The 17,535-nt window shown below is 41.3% G+C and overlaps 1 protein-coding gene and 1 long non-coding RNA gene across 6 annotated transcripts in view; one reads left to right on the top strand and one right to left on the bottom strand.

Annotated features, from left to right (window-relative positions):
- The window catches only part of LOC101163116 (pro-neuregulin-3, membrane-bound isoform), a 255,441-nt gene that overhangs the window by 175,263 nt on the left and 62,643 nt on the right, over positions 1 to 17,535 (bottom strand). The gene's annotated exons all lie outside the window — the stretch shown is intronic.
- LOC105356697 lies at positions 2,936 to 6,589 on the top strand. 3 transcript variants are annotated; one of them, XR_002872177.1, is made up of 7 exons: positions 2,936 to 3,296; positions 4,043 to 4,268; positions 4,397 to 4,556; positions 4,643 to 4,853; positions 4,951 to 5,107; positions 5,212 to 5,277; positions 6,119 to 6,589. It is a non-coding gene; the product is annotated as an uncharacterized LOC105356697 (long non-coding RNA). The 3 variants fall into 3 exon arrangements; XR_002872175.1 differs by lacking the exon at positions 5,212 to 5,277 and having other exon boundaries at positions 2,939 to 3,296; XR_002872176.1 differs by lacking the exon at positions 5,212 to 5,277 and having other exon boundaries at positions 2,943 to 3,296; positions 4,776 to 4,853.

Raw genomic sequence — 17,535 nt, 5'->3', positions numbered from 1 at the left:
TTGATCCGATCCTTGTCCATTTAAACGGTTCATTACGATCGTGTGCCACTACTGCTCTGGTTTAACGTCATGCATAGACAGTGTTTCGCTCCAGAGGAAGCTTTGGAGCTCAAACAGGACCCGAACAGCTGAACTGCGGACGCCCAGTGCGAAGCGCCGCCTCGCCCTCGCCCCACCCTCTCCACGCCCTTGCCCCACCCTCGCCCCGCTGGCTCTTTGCCTCTCCCCTCTCTTACACCCCTCACGAGGGGGGTGCCGGGAAGGAGTGCTTCGTGCCCCGTGACGTCTGGACCCTGCACGGTCTGGGCTCGGGACCGAGCAAACTGTGTCTCTGAGCAGAGCAGTTGGACTTATAACTTTGCGTTAGAGGGGAAGGGAGGATGCTTTGTTACGTGTGCATTTTGTTGTTTTGTTATGTGTGGGAGACTTCGAACTGCGATCCGTCCCGCCGCTCTGGGTTAGCGGCTGCCGGACTCCGGAGAACCGTGTGTCCGAGCAGAGCGGCTGTGGGGGGTGGGTGAGCTTTCTAAAGCAGAAAATGCCACTTAGTACTTAGAAACAATCAATCAATCAATCAGTCAAAAAATCAAGTGGATTTGTGTTTCCTGCCGTGTCCCGACTAAATAAAGGCTGATGTTATTCCCACATATTTACGTGCAGCCAAGATGCAGATTGCAGCATTTCCCGCATGGATTTTGTGTTCATCCAAGCCTAATGTTGTTAGCGCGTGTTAGCCTTCTCCTAGCCCTGGCTTCTTCCGGCTCCGTTCTTCCACAAAACAAAAAACACTGACCACACGGATTAAAAATAAAAGGATGAGTGAACAGGCACTTCATAATATTCATAACATTACTAAAAGCACGTTTAAAAGATTGTCTTGTATATTACCGAGCTGCTGCATAAATGTATATGGAAACTCAGTTTGTTTACAACGGGACTCATTTCCTCTACTGGTATTTTCAACACTACTGTGCATGCCCAAATTAATTTATTCTGACCGAAAGTGTGACCATGTGAACGTTCGTTTTAATCGGAAAAAGTTTTTCTGACCCCATGTACAAAATTGAATTTTAATACGGCCATTGATCCGATCAAAATATTTTGGGCATGTAACCGCGGCTACTGAGAACGCTTTTAAAGTAGATCAAGAGATGATTCAGAAAAATGTATTTAAAAAAAAAAAGAGGTGAAGCTCCACTAGACAAACATTAGAAGAATTTATTACAAGGAGTATCACAATTATGAGTCAAAAATCTTATAACTGTCGTAAAATGGACACATTTGAAGCTGTGATCGAGAGGAAGACTTTAAATAAGCTCATATTCATCATGGATAATCCGGAGCATCCTCTCCATCCTGTTCTTGACGGTCAGTGGAACATCTTCTTATCTTATCTCATCTCATCTCATCTCATCTCATCTCATCTCATCTCATCTCATCTCATCTCATCTCATCTTATCTTATATTAAACAAAAAACTGTCAAAGCTAGAAACCATTTTGAATCTTTACTTTAAAATTTGCAATAAAAAACTCTACTAATAGGGGGTCGGTGTTTAACCTCATTGTAAACAGCTGATGTCATTGTCAAACTGATTGGTGAGTTCAGGATTAAACGTAAAACAACCTATAAATTCAATAGATCATAAAAGATCAAACACTTTTTTCTAAGTAATAAAAAGTTAAAATCAAAATATACCAATATGAATATGGAATGTCTCTTGTTAGACGTGACCCAAAGACCGAAGCTGCAATAAAACTTTTCTCATCCGCTTAGGATAAAGTCAACACTTAAAATGAAACAACTCAAGGCGTGTATTACTAGCAGATGGTTGCCTAAACAAATCAATCTGGTTTGTTTGCTCAGAACTTTAGCAGCTGTCTGTGGTTAAACACACACCTGCTGGCTTTAGCTGAGAAACCAGTTAAACCGTGGAAAATCAATGTTAAAACGGAGCTTTCCCATAGCAAAGCAAAACTGAAGATGAGATCTCGTTTCTGTCACATTTACGTCTCCTAGACATAAATGAGAACTGTTTGAGACTAAACTGCTTTTCTCATTCTTCTCAAACATTTCTCCTGAGAAATAAGTCTCACAGTGAGCACTGTTTGAGATCTCAAAATTCTCTTACAACTGTCTCTTCTCCAGATCTCAATTGAGAGAAAAATGAGCCATATTATGTTGCGCTCAAGTATGTCTCAATTTGATATCCTTACTTCAAATCCCTATCTCAGTCACGTCTCAGTGAAAGACATAAATGGTTCTGTCTCTCGTTGCTCAATAATTTAGATCTTGTTTTAGCCTTTTTTTTATTGTCTCAGCAAAAAGAAAAATTAGAGTAGTACAAGCCCTAAAATGAGTCTCATGATGACACCATTACAGTTCATCTCTAGAAAATAATATTTTTTATTTTATTTATGTTCAACTTAAAAAAGTTGTTTATTGCTTACATATTTATATAACTTAATTACAATTTCAAGAAAAAAAAGTTAAATCACTAAGACGGTCATGTCCTCAAAAGACATATTTTTGAAACTTTTTAAAAAACATGAAATTTCAAGACAACGTTGCAGTGTCGATTTAATAAACTTTTTTTTTGACTGCTTAGATAAACATAAATGAACAAGAATGTATGTGGGGTTAATGGTGCTAGGTTTAGTTAAACACAAACACACGCATGCACTGGCACACATGCATACACGCACAAGTGCATATACGCACACTTATATGTTGGTGGGTATAAAACATTTAACACATTGATGTCTGAACTAAATAAAGGACATTTGGGATCATATTTGGATCACCTTAAAGTGAACAAAAAATAGATTTTACATTTGAAACAAACAAATAAAATACACAAATAAAAATAATCAAATTAATAAATCAACTTTAGGGCGGTACAGATTTATGGGGTTCAGTTTGAGTTAATTTATCTTTGTCTTTAAAAATCACCCTTCATGCAGCCTTACAAGCTGAAAATATTTTCTGTTTTCTTGATTTTAGTCTGCATCATATTGAACAAACAGAAGCCTGGAGTAACCCGATTTGAATTTTAAACTGTATCACAGCCTCACTTGACACAGATTTCTGATTGGCTGATCACGGTGGGAGGGAAAACTCTGTGGTTGACGTCACCAACGGGCCGGAATCTGCAAGCGGGAGAAGTGCAGAGAACGAGAGACTTTTGACGACCGTTTGTCGTATTTTTTCTTCGTTTTAACAATCCGTGGGATGAATCTCCAACATTTTTTTTGCTTGTCTGGAAAAGATTCAAGTAAAATCTTTGAAGTTTGCACGGTAAGTTTGCGATTTCTTCCCTCCAACTCTGAACTCAGTTGAATGCTAAAGGTGTTTTAAGCTAGCTCCGCCAGTAATGCAGACGTCTGGGCTACTCGCGGTGGCTTTGGCTGTATAAGTAATTATTACTTTTTACAAAGGTTTACTTGTGCTTTTTGTAATAAAAAATAGAGACATTGAAGAGTTATTTGCAGTGCAGAGTTTACAGAATGAGCCTCGATATTTTTCCAAACGCGTGAGAGCTCAGTAACTGTTGGAAGATATTTTGCTCTTCAGTTAAGGGTCTGCAGGGTTCATCCCATCACAGTGTGACGACACCACAGTCCATTATTCCAAACTTCAAAATGTGCAGTTTCACTGTATGTTCAATTTTTACGCTGTAAAAAGCTTTTATCTTGTTTAAAAGATCATCTTGCAGACGTTTGGCCTGGCATGCCATCTTTTGAAACTGGTTATGGACATGTGTTTAAAGTAAAGTCATCATTAACTGCTCACATGTCTAGAAAGCATAATCTGAAAATGTAAGTATGCATATTAGGGAAACATGTTCTCAGCCCTCTGTCAGTGGTGGAGATGTTTAGAGAGCACAGATGTAGCTAAGGCTAATGCTCAACTAACAAATGTCAACACTGATATGTACGAGGATTTTAGTGAATCATAAATCATATTTAAAAACCTTTCCAGATCTTACTTTGTGCTGTATAAAATGTGTGTACATGATGTTTTTTTCCCCTCTCTGATTCAAGGTGATCTAAATACACGTGAAAATGAGTGAATCAGAACCCATGTTCCTCCACACTGCCATTATGGAGGTCCTACCAGAGCCACAAAAGACATCCTGGAAGAACACTTGCAGTCCATTGGAATAAATGGAGTTGTATGAGGATCTACGATTCATAGAAGAGGCTGACTTGCTGCCAGCTTTGAGACCTGTTCAAGCCCGGAAACGTCTTGCTCTTTGGAAATTGAAATGTGAGTCTCAAACATTACAAATGAGTTTTTGTAATGCACAGAAGTGGATATGAATATGAATGGGTAACACACTGACAGTACAGTGTAAACTTAATACACTTATACTGTTTGTTTGTTTTTTGTTGCAGACCAAACGCCAGAGAACAGCACATCATCATCTGTTGAGACCTCACCAACACAATCATCATCACTTTTGTTATAGTCACCGAGGAGTTCGTCATCCACATCTTCCAGAAGCCGAGGACTGTACATACATTGACTGGGAGGACAGCTTTGAAATTCCATGGAGTAAGTTTTCTGAGGAATTTGTGCAGTCTTTGGAAAGAGACCTGGCCCAAGACTAAGGAAGGAAATGGTTTGCACTCTTGTTGCAGAAATGATGAAAGCAAGAAGTTTTTCCAGACTCTAAAAGGCTGCAGATGATGCGGGGAGAGCAGAGTGGCTGCTCAGAAGAGATGAGATGTCAAAGAGATGCTCTTTCTTCTGCTCTGCTACTTTAATGAAGAGGATGCCATGTTCTTGTAGAAGATGCAGACGAGGTCCAGCTGCAGCAGGTGCCGTTGACTCCAACTGTTATTGTATGTGGTAAGTAAAGTTTCCAGTGTTAAATTATTCTAAAGGTTTTGTCTTTGTACACTGTACATGAGTGACATGTTTACTTTATCCATTGTTCTGTCTTTAGGACAGTCTTTCTTTTCCCCAAGGAGGTTCATGCTGAGTTGGGACCGCTCCATCGTACACAACAACATTGCAGCACTGTGCCTGATGTTCAGAAGCTACTTCTGCTTTAACAGTCATTATCCAACTGAGCTGGCTTCAACCCTGGAGTTTCTGCAAAGGTACATATTTATGAGTGCTGTCATGCGATTCATTTTTGGGTGTGGTTAGTTAATCATGACCTGCAGTTAATTATTCTTATTAATCTTGTATTAATCTAACTCAGGGCTGCTCATCCCTGGTCCTTGAGATCTACCAGCCTGCCTGATTTCCAGCTGATTACCTGGACCAGGTGTGTTCATTCAATCAGTATGTGGAGACATCTGGTTGAGCTGATCAACAGCTAGCAGGGCTTGGGGATCTGGAAAACAGTCAGGGTGATGGATCCCAAGGACCAGGAATGAGCAGCCCTGGCTAACCTAAAATTTAGCTTTGGAAATCCTTATTTTGGGGTAATTTGATTTAAATAGTAAGATTGTGTCACATTAAAAGAAATAAAATACAATTTAAAGGGTGGCTTTATGAAGTTTTCCAAGTATAACAGACTTTTTTCCAATCTTTACTTTTGTACCACTAAGGGATAATTCTTCAGTCTCAAACAGAACAAAGACCTAAGCCAAAGTGCTCTAATTTAAAAAACTAATGGAAATATTCTGAACAATCCAAAAAATATTGACCACAAAATTCTTAATGATACCATAATATATATTCGTTGAAATATCTTATTCCACAGTTTGCTGTCTGACACGATCAGCCCTCAGCGTCCCAATTAAGACATGGGTATTATTTTTCCCTTGTTAAGAGCCAACCATGCAAAATGTGACTTGATCATTTCTTAAATGTTTGATCTGGACTGTATCATGAAAAATGAAATGAAACAGATTTGAACCTTATTTGTTAAATAGTTAATGCCCATAGAATGCTGCATTTCAATTCTTTTAACTGAAACAGATGTCCTCTCTAGCGACGTGTGGCTGCTTTTAGGGATGACAGAAACGTAATCTTATGGTAGCATTATGCAGCTGCTTTTATAAAACTACAGTTTGCTTCTAGCTTGAAGTGTTATCTTTGTTTGTTATGTGCGGTCTATTATCAATTTGTTCATGCCAGATTTTAATGTTCTTGTCTTACAGCTTATGTCCTGAGATGTGCCACTCTACCTGGTTGGGAACAAATTGAAGAGGCCAAGCTCAAGAAAGCCTTTGTCAACAAATGTAGGGCAGAGCAGGTTCTAAGGCCACTGCTATGATCTACAGTATGCGGACTGGTTTCTCTTCCATCTTTTTTCTTATTTTTTATCTTAATTTGGTTCTCAAGTTGGTCCATGGATTTGGTAGGCTGCAAGTTTAGGAGAATGTTTTTATCAGGTACTTTTTTATGTGGTTACATAATTTTGTTTTTTTCCTTGTACCTCAGCAGTGATGTCAGTGTGTTTGTTGTTTAAAATATGGAAGTTTTCTTTACCATCATGTCAGCCACATTTAGTACGCCACAGTTCATGTACTTAATGCATTTAATATTTTAAAAAGTGTTTAATACTGCTACCACAATTCAAATGCTGTACTGATGATGGTGCTGCCCAAATAAAGTGTAAAGCATTTACATTTCTAGTATTGTTTTTACTGTTACTGTATATCAGTGGTCTCCCATCCTGGTCCTTGAAGGTCACTGTTATGGATGTTTTAGCTGTTTTCCTGCTCCAACAGATCTGCTGCAGTGGTTGAATTGCCTCCTCAAGTTCTGCAGGAGGTGGTTAATCACCTGTTGATTCACATCTGGGGAGCAAAGAAACATCTAAACCCTACTGGATGGTGGCCCTGAGGACCAGGATTGGCTACCACTGCTATAAAAATAACTTCTCTTTTCTTTCTCAAATACATCTCAAATATCATTCTCATTAACGGCTTTGGTAAGACATTTAAGAGAAATGATTAAGACATGAAAGAGACATCAGACAGACAATGATGAGATCTCTTTTAGGACTCATTCTTCTCAGATTTGTCTCATGAACGTCTTAGGTTCGTCTCTCCCACTTCTTAATTATTGCTCTAACAGTTGTCTCAACTCAACCTCATTTGTCTCAGTGATGTCTTTTCTCATTATAGCTTAACTCTTGCTCCTAAGGGACCCTTAGGAGCAAGAGTTAAGAAGCAAATGATCACAGAATGATACGAATATGAGACGCTCAAACTGATCTCAAGAGACGAGATCAAGAAACATATGAGCAACAGATTTTTCCTATGGGTTGTCAAAATGCATGCCATTTAAGTCAAAATACTGATAAGACAATCATTCCAACACGCTACACCTTAGCCCTGTTAGCATATCCACAATAATACCATATCAAACATCTTGACAGAGCGCCATGTAGCCTACGTCTCTAAAGCCGAAGCCCATCGAGACGACTGTTGTTGTGAATTTGGGCTATACCAATAAAATTGAATGAATGAATGAAAATCAGTAGGCAAATCCAGAAATAATCCATATAAAAACTGTCTGGATTATAAGGTGCATTGTCCTCTTTGGGGAAAAAAACGTGCTTTTAAGTGTGCCTTATAGTGCGAAAACAAGGCATATATTAGGTTTTTATTTGTTGTGGTTTACTTGGCCTGAAAAAATAAAAACACTTCCATTTTCAATTTATACAAGTATGCATTGCTGTTGGGTAATATTGGAGGTTTTCTCGAATACTGATCTTCTAAGTGGCTCTCAAATGCAGCCATGCCTATTAAAGCTGTCTAACCATTAATGTAACAGTGGAGTACTTTTCTATTATTTCTCTTTTTTTTGTTATTTGTTGCCATGCCAGTTGTGTCTTAATGGAAAGCCATGTGTGTCCACTTCCTGTCACCTGATTTTTTTGGGGGGAAGGGATTGGCAGGAAGAGGTTGGAAATGTTTGATGTGGCCTGGAAAAGCAATATGGCCACTGAATGGGTTTCAAAGTGAACAGGAAACCAGTAAAGCACTTGTGTACTCCAATTACAAATGAGGTGGGGGGGGGGGGGGGGGGTTGTGTTCATTCTTCTTTGACTATTAACAATTTCCTGGACCAAGAACATGTGTTTTTTTCATTGCTGGGTGTAACATCCAGAATCAAGATCGGTAAGTTTTGAGTTTTTTAAGTGTTTTTTGACGCCAATGTGTTTCTAGTTTGTTAACTGAGTTTGTATTTTTTTCTCATTAATGTTAAATGCTACTGTACTTTGTTTTTTTGTTTTTTTTGTTTTTTCTCCTCTTTGCTCTTTGGGGCTTCTCTTTTGCTGTACTGATAGACTTGTATTGGATTTTTATTTTTTGGAGTAAAATTTTTTGTTTTTGAATTATGGATTCAGTGCTTTTGGCTGACTACTGATAATTTGTTTGTAATATTTAAATAAATGAGAGACTGTCTAGGGACAAATTTGTGCTTTTATATTGCAGTGTTGACTTTGCTGATTATTTAGTTAAAATCAACATGTTAAGCATGTTTTTAGCTTTTTTCAAAGTCAATTTCGGTGAATTTAAATGAATTTTTTGTGTAATAAACATTAAATTGTTGGAAGAGGGGGTGAAAACAGCCCTCTCTACTCTGCCAATATTGTTGCAACCCACTGTATTGTTGACACCAGCTGAGTGTTATGTCTGTAAACTGAGAGATTTCAGTTTTCTTTAAGGTTTCTAAATGACTTCAAACGGCTCTAGAACAGGGAACGAATTTCTATTCCTCAGAGGCCTTTCCTCTTTGTCGTTTTTTGCACAAGTCAACCGCATCACCTTTGTATTATTCCCTGTAGCGATTGTTCAAGTCTTGTCTTCCTGCCGCTGTGGTGTGATGTGGAGAGGTGGGAAAGGGAGACGGCCTAATCTGTTCATTTCTGCGTGACATCTGGGTGAAACGCACAGCAGGAGGGCCTGCGCTGCGCACGATCAAAATGAAAAATTTCAGGTGTAGCAACATTTTGATACAAATACCTGCTTTTTCTTATTTCTTACGATGTACCACTGAGCACATCAGCCAGGAAGAAGCATCCATCATGGGGAGAAGTAAAGTGAGGTGGTGCACAGCTGAAAAATGATCCCACACACCTCGAGCCCCACCTCAGACTATTACCTCCCCAAGCTATTGCTGCAAATAGTTTACAGTCATGAAATCTCATTGTAACATGAATATCAAGGCTGAGGAAAACAGAAAATACAATGATATGCATCTATGACTACACCATATATCCAACTCCCACCTGATTCATTTTTTGAGTTCTGCTTGACACAAGTCTGTAAGTGTAAATATGAGTGTAAAAGACCCAAAAATTGTAGGTCAGTTGTAAAAAGCTGGCATACCCTCTGCAGTTCCTTCGCCTCTGGATTCTGCAATCTGTGCTGTTCTATGGCATCTCTTCATCTCCTCCTCCAATTGTCTTAATGTCTTGAAGCTGATGGCTCGATTTCAAGCAATTGTCTGCCTGATCGCCGCAAAGTATGTTGCATTATTAATGCTTTGCTCTGATGAATCAATTCCTGAGCATTTAGGCACAAACATAAATCATCCAGTCATTCATTTTTCCATTCCGTTTCTATGGTGCTGAGGCAGATGGAGATGGGGAAACACCCAGAAGGCCTCACACAAAACGTTCCGATTTATGAAGTATCTGCTGGTCCAGACACTGTATATACAAGGCAGAGTGGGTGTGACATCACCCGTGGAAAATAGTTCTGGCTCCCACCGAATGAAGTCAATTCAGTCAACATTTATTTGCAATACAGATACCGCCATATTGGAGCCAGACATTGTCAGTAAGCAGTGCTTGGTCGGAATTGGACTGAGTCGTCGTTCCTATGGCAACCACTCTCGCCAATCAGGGGAGAGCTGGTTTAAAGTCCACATCCCTACCACTTGAAAGCAGGCCACACGAAATCGGTGAATGAAATGTTTCGAATGAGACTACCAGCTTTCATTGAGGCATCTGAATGGTCAGTTTATAAGTTGAATAACTTGGACTGCATGAAAAAAATACAATAAAAAAGGGATTTACAAGAACATATGAAAAAAGGTAGTATAGCAAGAATGGTTATTCTGCTGTTTTGTTTCTCAATAGACGTCTTTGAGCCAGTGGGTATATCCAGTTTTGGAACCCAAGGAGGAGGAGTCACTCAGTCCAGTTCTCACAGTAAAAAGTCCAGACTTGTAGCTTGTGCAATTTTAAATTTGCTTTACTGAATTCAGTTGTGCTGCCAACTTTTGTTGGCTGCTGTTTGCTTTGATAAAGTTTGTTTCAAAACTCAAAACAAACAAAAAAACAGGGACCCAATATTTTTTGCTTATGTTGAAGAAATCAAGCCATTAAATTATTTCAAATCGTGCATTAATGATCCCATAGACTGTGTTCCATGATGCCACACCCTTGGCAAACCGACATCCATCCAGTTTCTTAATCTTTTTAATTCCCTTTGGGGCCAAGGGGATGCTGGACAACCCCAGCCACTGTTGGGCGAAGACAGCCCAACAGTGGCTGGGGTAGTCCAGCGACACACCCTGGAAGGAGGACCACTTTTTAAATGTGGTATCAAAGACCAACAATATATTAAAAAATGTAGTATCTCCCACCACTTACTGCATTTAAATTGTGAGAGAAACCGTAAAAACATTACATGTAAGGCAAAAAGCTCTGGTGGGAGTTGGTACAGACTTTAATGATGGTCTCCTCCCAAACGAAAGATTTGGTTTTTACCATTTTATCTTATCACCTCCATCGCAAGTGTTTCTTTAACTTGCTTTAATTTGAAATCATCATTTATTAGTAGAAACGTCTGAACTTTCTGAATCTGAAGACAGAGAAAATTGATACATAGAGCTTTGAAGTTGATTTTTTTCTAAATTCTTGTGATCAAAGTCAGAAGAACCAATTAACTTTGAGCAGACGCTGACTGCATGCAGATACATGGAGATACTATGGAATAATATTTTAAAACAATTTTGAACCTGCTACCTTAGCAATGATGACTAACTTACCTTTATTTTGCTCATTTTCATGCATTCCTGGAATAATAATAGTTATAAACATTTTTTTGATCTTGCTGTTGGTTTGGATTCAGTTGCTGCTTCGAAACTTTACCTTTTTCAGACAGGAAACACATTTGCTTTTTCTTCAGGTAAGTTTCTCTAGGCTCCAGCACACTTGCCAAAGACTAAGATTTCACCAGAAAAACTGGCATGTTTTTCAGAAACATTTTCAGACGCTGCTGCACAGAGCAGGGTGGTAACTCAGGACAAAGGCACTGAAGTGAAAATCCAGTCAATTTTTGCAATAAAGCTGCATCTGCAGCCTCCTGACAGCAGATTTGAAGTGCACCCCTGAGGACTGACGGCACCAAATAGACAAACGTGGTCACGCTAAAAGAGATCCCCTGAACCGTAGTTATGATTATCTGTTGCATTGGGGTACATTTAGAATGGTGTAAGTTTTTGAAAAAAAAGGCCAGGAATTAACATGTAGAAACAAAACCAGAGCTGCTGGCAAGAAATGGGCAAACCTGTGCGCAGGTGGCACTCACGAAATATCAAGATCGTAGACCCCTCATTGAACCTGTAGAGTGAAAATATATGTGCAAATTTATTACTGAAGGGTCTTACCCAAAGGTGTTATGAATAACCTATTGCAACGTGAAAAGTCTGTTAGACACACGTGGAACAGTCGTGGAAAGCCAAAATTGTGTGTATGCGTTTCACAAAAGTCACACACAATTGCGTTAGACTCATGTTATAATTGGGTATAAACTCTGTGAAATATGCCTAAACCGCATAACTGAATTCATGTAAAGACCTGTCCGCCGAAACCCTTGAGAGACTTCGACAAATGACAAACGCAAGAAGCACTTATGGATTAAGAATATCTTGTATATATCATAAAAGACTGAAATTTCTTACATGGAAATGCACCATGTGTACATAGTGGCTGTGTGACACTATTAAAGCAATATATTTCTTTTAGGTCCTATGTACCTTGTTGGCCAAAGGTGATGGAATCATAGAACCAAAACTCTTTTACTTTTGAAAACCGGCCACACAGACGAACGCGAACGACACCACGAATGCTGATATCCTTGAACAGAACAAAACTGCAGAGTTTCTCTATAATTTACCTGTATGTGAGGATCTTTCCTTATCTCCATTTTCATCGTAGGTTTTGTTCTCAGCACTTTGCTGAGTAATAAAAGTTCCCCTCAGGCCAGAGCAAGCAAATAGAAGAGAATAATTCCTTATGCATCCACTGCCACTTTCATGGTAAAATGATTATGATTCAAGATGTATTTTTAATAGGCAGTACTCTTCCCACATAATCCCTGCAAGAACTCGCATCTAAAATTGAAGCAAGTGTCAGGCCTGCATAATGAAATCATGCGGATGACTGAGGTCCTAAGTTCATGAACACGTTGGGCATTTTTTAGATTTTTAGACTCGTCTGAATGAATTTTCTTTACTGTGGCTCTGACAAGTAACGCTTCATTGTGAAGAAAATGCCTGTTTTTTTATAATTTTGTTTCCTTCTTACTTCCTTGAGAGTCTTTGTAAAGAGGTAAGAAATGAACAAATCAAAACCTGAGAAAATATGGTATAACTAAGGAGCCCCTAAAGGGCGATTGATGAAAAAAAAAATGGAGGAAAAAAAAGGTTTTGAAGTAAAAAAAAACTAACTGGTGCGCACCTGAAACTAACTGGTGCGCACCTGAAACTAACTGGTGCGCACCAGTTAGTTTTTTTGTTTGTTTTTTAATTAAAAAGAAAAATGTCTTACTTCAAAACTTTTTTTTCATCAATGGCCCTTTAGGGGCTCCGTATATAACAAAGCCTCGCAAAGAGAAACATTTCTATGGTGTCATTTTCAGGAATCCTGTCATCTACTTTCACATAAATACATACTTTTTTCCCTAAAGGAATCCTCTACAAAGCATTGACTGAACAGTAGCCCACAAGTTGGGTTTCAAATGAGAGATGCTTGATAAAAGCTTTACATTGCTAAAAAAAAATCTTATTGTGATTTTTTTTTTGTCAAAATCCCAAAACTGTCTGTGCCCCCCTGCTCCCTAGTGTTGGCATGGGGGTGCTCCCCCTCTTTTTACATTCCATCCTAAAACACAGTAGAACCCAATTTCTCACCTGAGCACAGGTGCCAGCTCCCCTTTGCACTATGCTTGACATGTTTGTATGGATAGGTGTGCGAGCTGTAGTTGTATTTGTACGTGTTGACATGTTTGTCTGTGACAATCTTTGGAGCCAACAGTTGTGTTTGTAATATTTGGTTGTGTCTGTGAACAGGCCCTGCAACTTTTGACTAAAATCTACACCTGACAGTAGTAAAAAAAAATCTCCTCTCATCCCACTCTCTACTTCTCTCTTCTTTTGTTCCATCTGGTCAAATAGAAAATGTAAACAAACAATTGAATAAAGTTTAGCCTAAAATATAAAAGAGATTTATACAAATATACTCCTCTTGTGACAAAAGATTCAAACCCTCCCTATTGGAACAGTTTCTAAAGAGCAGCAGTAGTTCATTAAAATCTTGTCTGAGTTGTGGGCGGGACTGTTGGTGTTGAGTAAGCCCATCCCCATTTCCCGTCATCAATCTGTTCACATTCTTTCCCACTAGCTTACAGCCGCTTTAACCCCCAAGCGGTACAACAAAAATGGCGAGCATTATTGGCGCTTCTTTAGCTATCCAGCCGTACAGTTTATAAATATATGCTTAATTTGTCCTCATTTAAGAAAAATGTCACAAGAACATTTTAAAAACATCCAAAACATAATTTCTTCTTTAAAGAAGAAACAATTTAAACTGAAAAAAATTCCTTTATTTTTAATTTTATTTTTTTTTTTTTTTTTTTTCTAACTTGTCTTGTCCAACAGCTGGGCAGACAGATGAGAGCTGAGGGCCTCTTGTGTTGGACATATTTTACTTTAACAAGAGGGGTTATTAATCTTCAGACAAACCAAAGGTATGTCTGAATAAACCCCTTTTGTAATTGAGGCCAAACTTTATTAATTTCAATCATGTCTGAAAATCTTTGGCGTTGGACCGGACGGAAAAGGAAAGAGGGGAAAAAGAGAGAGGGACGTTAGAGAGAGGGGGGGTAGGGGGTAATAGGAGGGGAAGGGGGATAAGACCATGAAGCAGCATAAAGCAACAAGTTTACTGGTTGTTAATCATTATGGTAAGGTTCAAATGTAGAAAAAAAAAAGGGGCGGAGCCTGTCCACACACACACTCAAATGTTATAAACACACCTGCTAGCTGCAAAAATGTCCACCTGTCGACATGTACACAAAACAGATAGTGTTATTGAAGTCTTACATACTTAGTCTTCGCATACTTATGTCTTCGCATACTTATGCCTTAAAACCAGCAAGTGTGAAATATTTCAGTCATTCAGTCATGCAAACTGTTAGTGCAAAGGTGAGCTAACACCAGTGCTCAGGTGAGTGTTTATGTTCTTCTAAAATGGATGGTGGAACGTGAAAAGAAGGAGGGAGAGTGCCCAGCCATCCCCACCCCAAGACCCCCACCGCAGCAGCAGCGGCAGCCGGAATCCCCCCAACGCCACACGGGAACCGGCAGGGAACAACCGCCGCCCGGGCGACCAAGCCCACCACCCAGGCCAGGGCCAGCAGGGCCGCCGCAAGGCCCCCAGAGCCAGAGGCCAGGGACGCACGGAGGGAAAGAGAGCGCCGCCCCAGCCCAACCAGGAGAGCAGCCCCCCCGCCGCGCCGGGAGAACCCAACGCAGGGCCCCACCGGAGAAGGACGCCCACAGCCCCAAACGAGCACCCCACCACCACCCAGGAGTTCCGGGCATCCCCCCGTCCCAACCCCAGGTACGAGCCAGGACCCCCCAAGGGAGACCCGCTCCGCACTCCAGGCAGCCACCCGCCCGGCCCACGGTTGGTCCAGGGAGGAGCGAGGCAGGGGCCCGCCGCCCCCGCCCAGGAGGGGGGAACCCCGGGGAAAAAAGAGGGCCCACAAGGGGTGTTGTAAATATGGCCCGACCAGGCTCGGCCACAGTTGGAAATTTGGCGGGGCCCAGCACTCAGGAGCAAGGACCAGAACCCACCCCCCAGGGACCAGACACCCCCGGCTCAGATGTAATGTGAACCCCCCCACCGCGCGGAGAGAGCACCGCCGGGCCCAGGAAGCCGGCACCCCGGGGGTACGGCCGCCGCCGCAAAGGGGCCCGTACCCCCAACCAGGGAAGAGGCAGGGGACAGACGGACCCAGGTCCCACCTTCCTTGCAAAATGTGTGTGCGTGTATGTGTGTTTGAAAGGGTGTGTGTGTGCATGTGTGTGTGTTTATGTTGGGATGTATATATTGAGGGGGGAGGGGTGTGTGTACTAAGGGGGGTGCGGTTAAAATTGGCGGGTAGGGCACTAAAGGGACATCTCCTGATTACTCACAGTGACGTCCCCTCACCCTCCCCACCAAGGGGCCCTAAATGTCTAAAGTGCGGTTAAAATTGGCGGGTAGGGTGCTAGGAGGAGATCCGCTGCTTGCTGGCAGTGATGTCCAAGCACCCCCCCTACCAAGGGCCCTACATGTCTAAAGTGCAAATAAAACCGAAAGAGGGGGGGTCCACTCCATACGGCAACCACAGGAGGGGGGCCACTGCCTAGTAAACCCCCCCCCCAAGGCTCATCGCAGGCTAAGCCCCCCACCCCCTCACCCTATTATGAGGTTATATGAGGAAGGGGGTAAGTTGGGGACAGATGATAGACTGTCCCCCGGTGGTCAAACAGCTGTCCCCCGCCCCCCCCCCAGCAAGGGGGCCAGGCCCACCCAGCCCCGGGGCCCCACCCCCGGAGGCACAGACACCCCAGGCCCAGCACCACCACCCCCACACAGAGAGAGAGGAGCCAGAAAGCGCCGCCCCCCCCGGAGCAAGCCCAGGCCCCCACCCCCAAACGCCGGCCCTAGAAGAGCTCTGGTCAGGCCTCGACGGGACCGAGGCAGCCAACCGGCCGGGGAAACCGCCGATGGCCTCAGCGGAGACCCCGACCCGTCAACCCCCCCTGACCCGTACCAATAGTGCCCCCCCCTCCCCCAGAATGCCCCCCCACAGGACAGGGCCTACAAGACCCCCACCACACCCCACCCCCAGACCCCGCAGCCGAAGCGGATGACACCCAGAGCGACCGGGGGCCCCAAGAGGGTTGCCCCGCCCCAGAGCCAGGGAAGGGCCGATCCCAGCCCCAGAAAAAGATTTCTGACCTCCTCATTTTTTTTTACAATGTCTTTGGAGGAATTGATGAGCAAGAAAAAAAAATAAGGTTCGTGCGTTTTTTTTTTTACATATTTAACTGCAGACAAATGCAGCTTTGAAAGCCTTCTAAAGAATGCAACGAACAGCAGGGATGAGAAAAAAAATCCTGTGGTCCTGCCTTTTTCCCCCCTCTATTCAACAACAACAGATGTTTTAATCCCAAAACAACAGTGAAGGCTCATATCTAAAGTCAGGATGCTGAACTGCAAGCCAGGGGTTTAGAGCAACATTACTTTCACAAGCCATTGCTCTCATTGTTACCGCTCTGCAGTCTGCTCATGCAGATGCTCCATGTAATGTTGAGCTCAGGGGAATCGCCGGATTACAACTACAGTAACCAGGTGCTGCAGCGGCCTCAATAATAATCCCACCGCCACTTTCTTCCAGCATTCATGGGCATATTTCTGCTTTAAAAATGTAAATATCTAATACGTAACTGTTGCCTAATGCTCTGGCTGTAATCATGTTTATCCTTAACTTAATCACGGCTGAGCGATTTAAAAAGAAAACCAAACACCATATTGTTCTCTACAGGAATTGTTACTTTTTTAGCTTACCTTATTACAAAAATACTTTAGTACTGTCTCCAAAGTTAAATTGGGCCCTTAAACTGTGAATAAAGTGTGCAATCACTGAAAAATTTCAATTTCTGCAAATATTTTTCTGCTCTATACATTGTTGCAAGGAAGTAGGAAATTTAAAAAAAAAGCTGTTCATACAGTCATAAACTTTTACACATATGCTTTTTATGTAGTACTTAAAAATAACACAAAATGTTGCAAAGAAAAACAAAAAAGCAACACAAAATGATATAAAATAAAACAATAAAAAAACAAAAAGTAAAATAATTAAATTATTATTAAATAAAATTGAAATTAATTTAATATAATTAAAATTAAAATGTATTACACACTAGAAGATTGTCAATTTCGGCTCCTACACTTGGTTTTGGAGCCTCCCTCTGGCTCGTCTACGACCCAGCCAGGCTGGGCTATTTAAACATGTAGTTGTAGAGTTAGATAAGTTAATTCTTCTCTATGAGCTCTGATACATCGCCTGTCCGTCCTGGGGGAGGACCCCTCCTTCATGTGGACACCCCTGAGGTTTCTGCCTTTTTTCCGGAATGTTTTTATTTTTTTTATTTTTTTGGAGTTTTTCCTTACTGAGAAGAGGGGTCTAAGTGTGTTTAGTCTGTTAAGTTAGTTCAGTCTAGAATTTTCCAAATGAATTCTATGTATTCGTGATCCTTTTTGAGTTTATGTTTA

Source organism: Oryzias latipes, chromosome 19 (genome assembly GCF_002234675.1).
Source record: "Oryzias latipes chromosome 19, ASM223467v1".
Taxonomy (NCBI): Eukaryota; Metazoa; Chordata; class Actinopteri; order Beloniformes; family Adrianichthyidae; genus Oryzias; species Oryzias latipes.
This window is presented reverse-complemented; position numbering and strand designations above follow the sequence as displayed.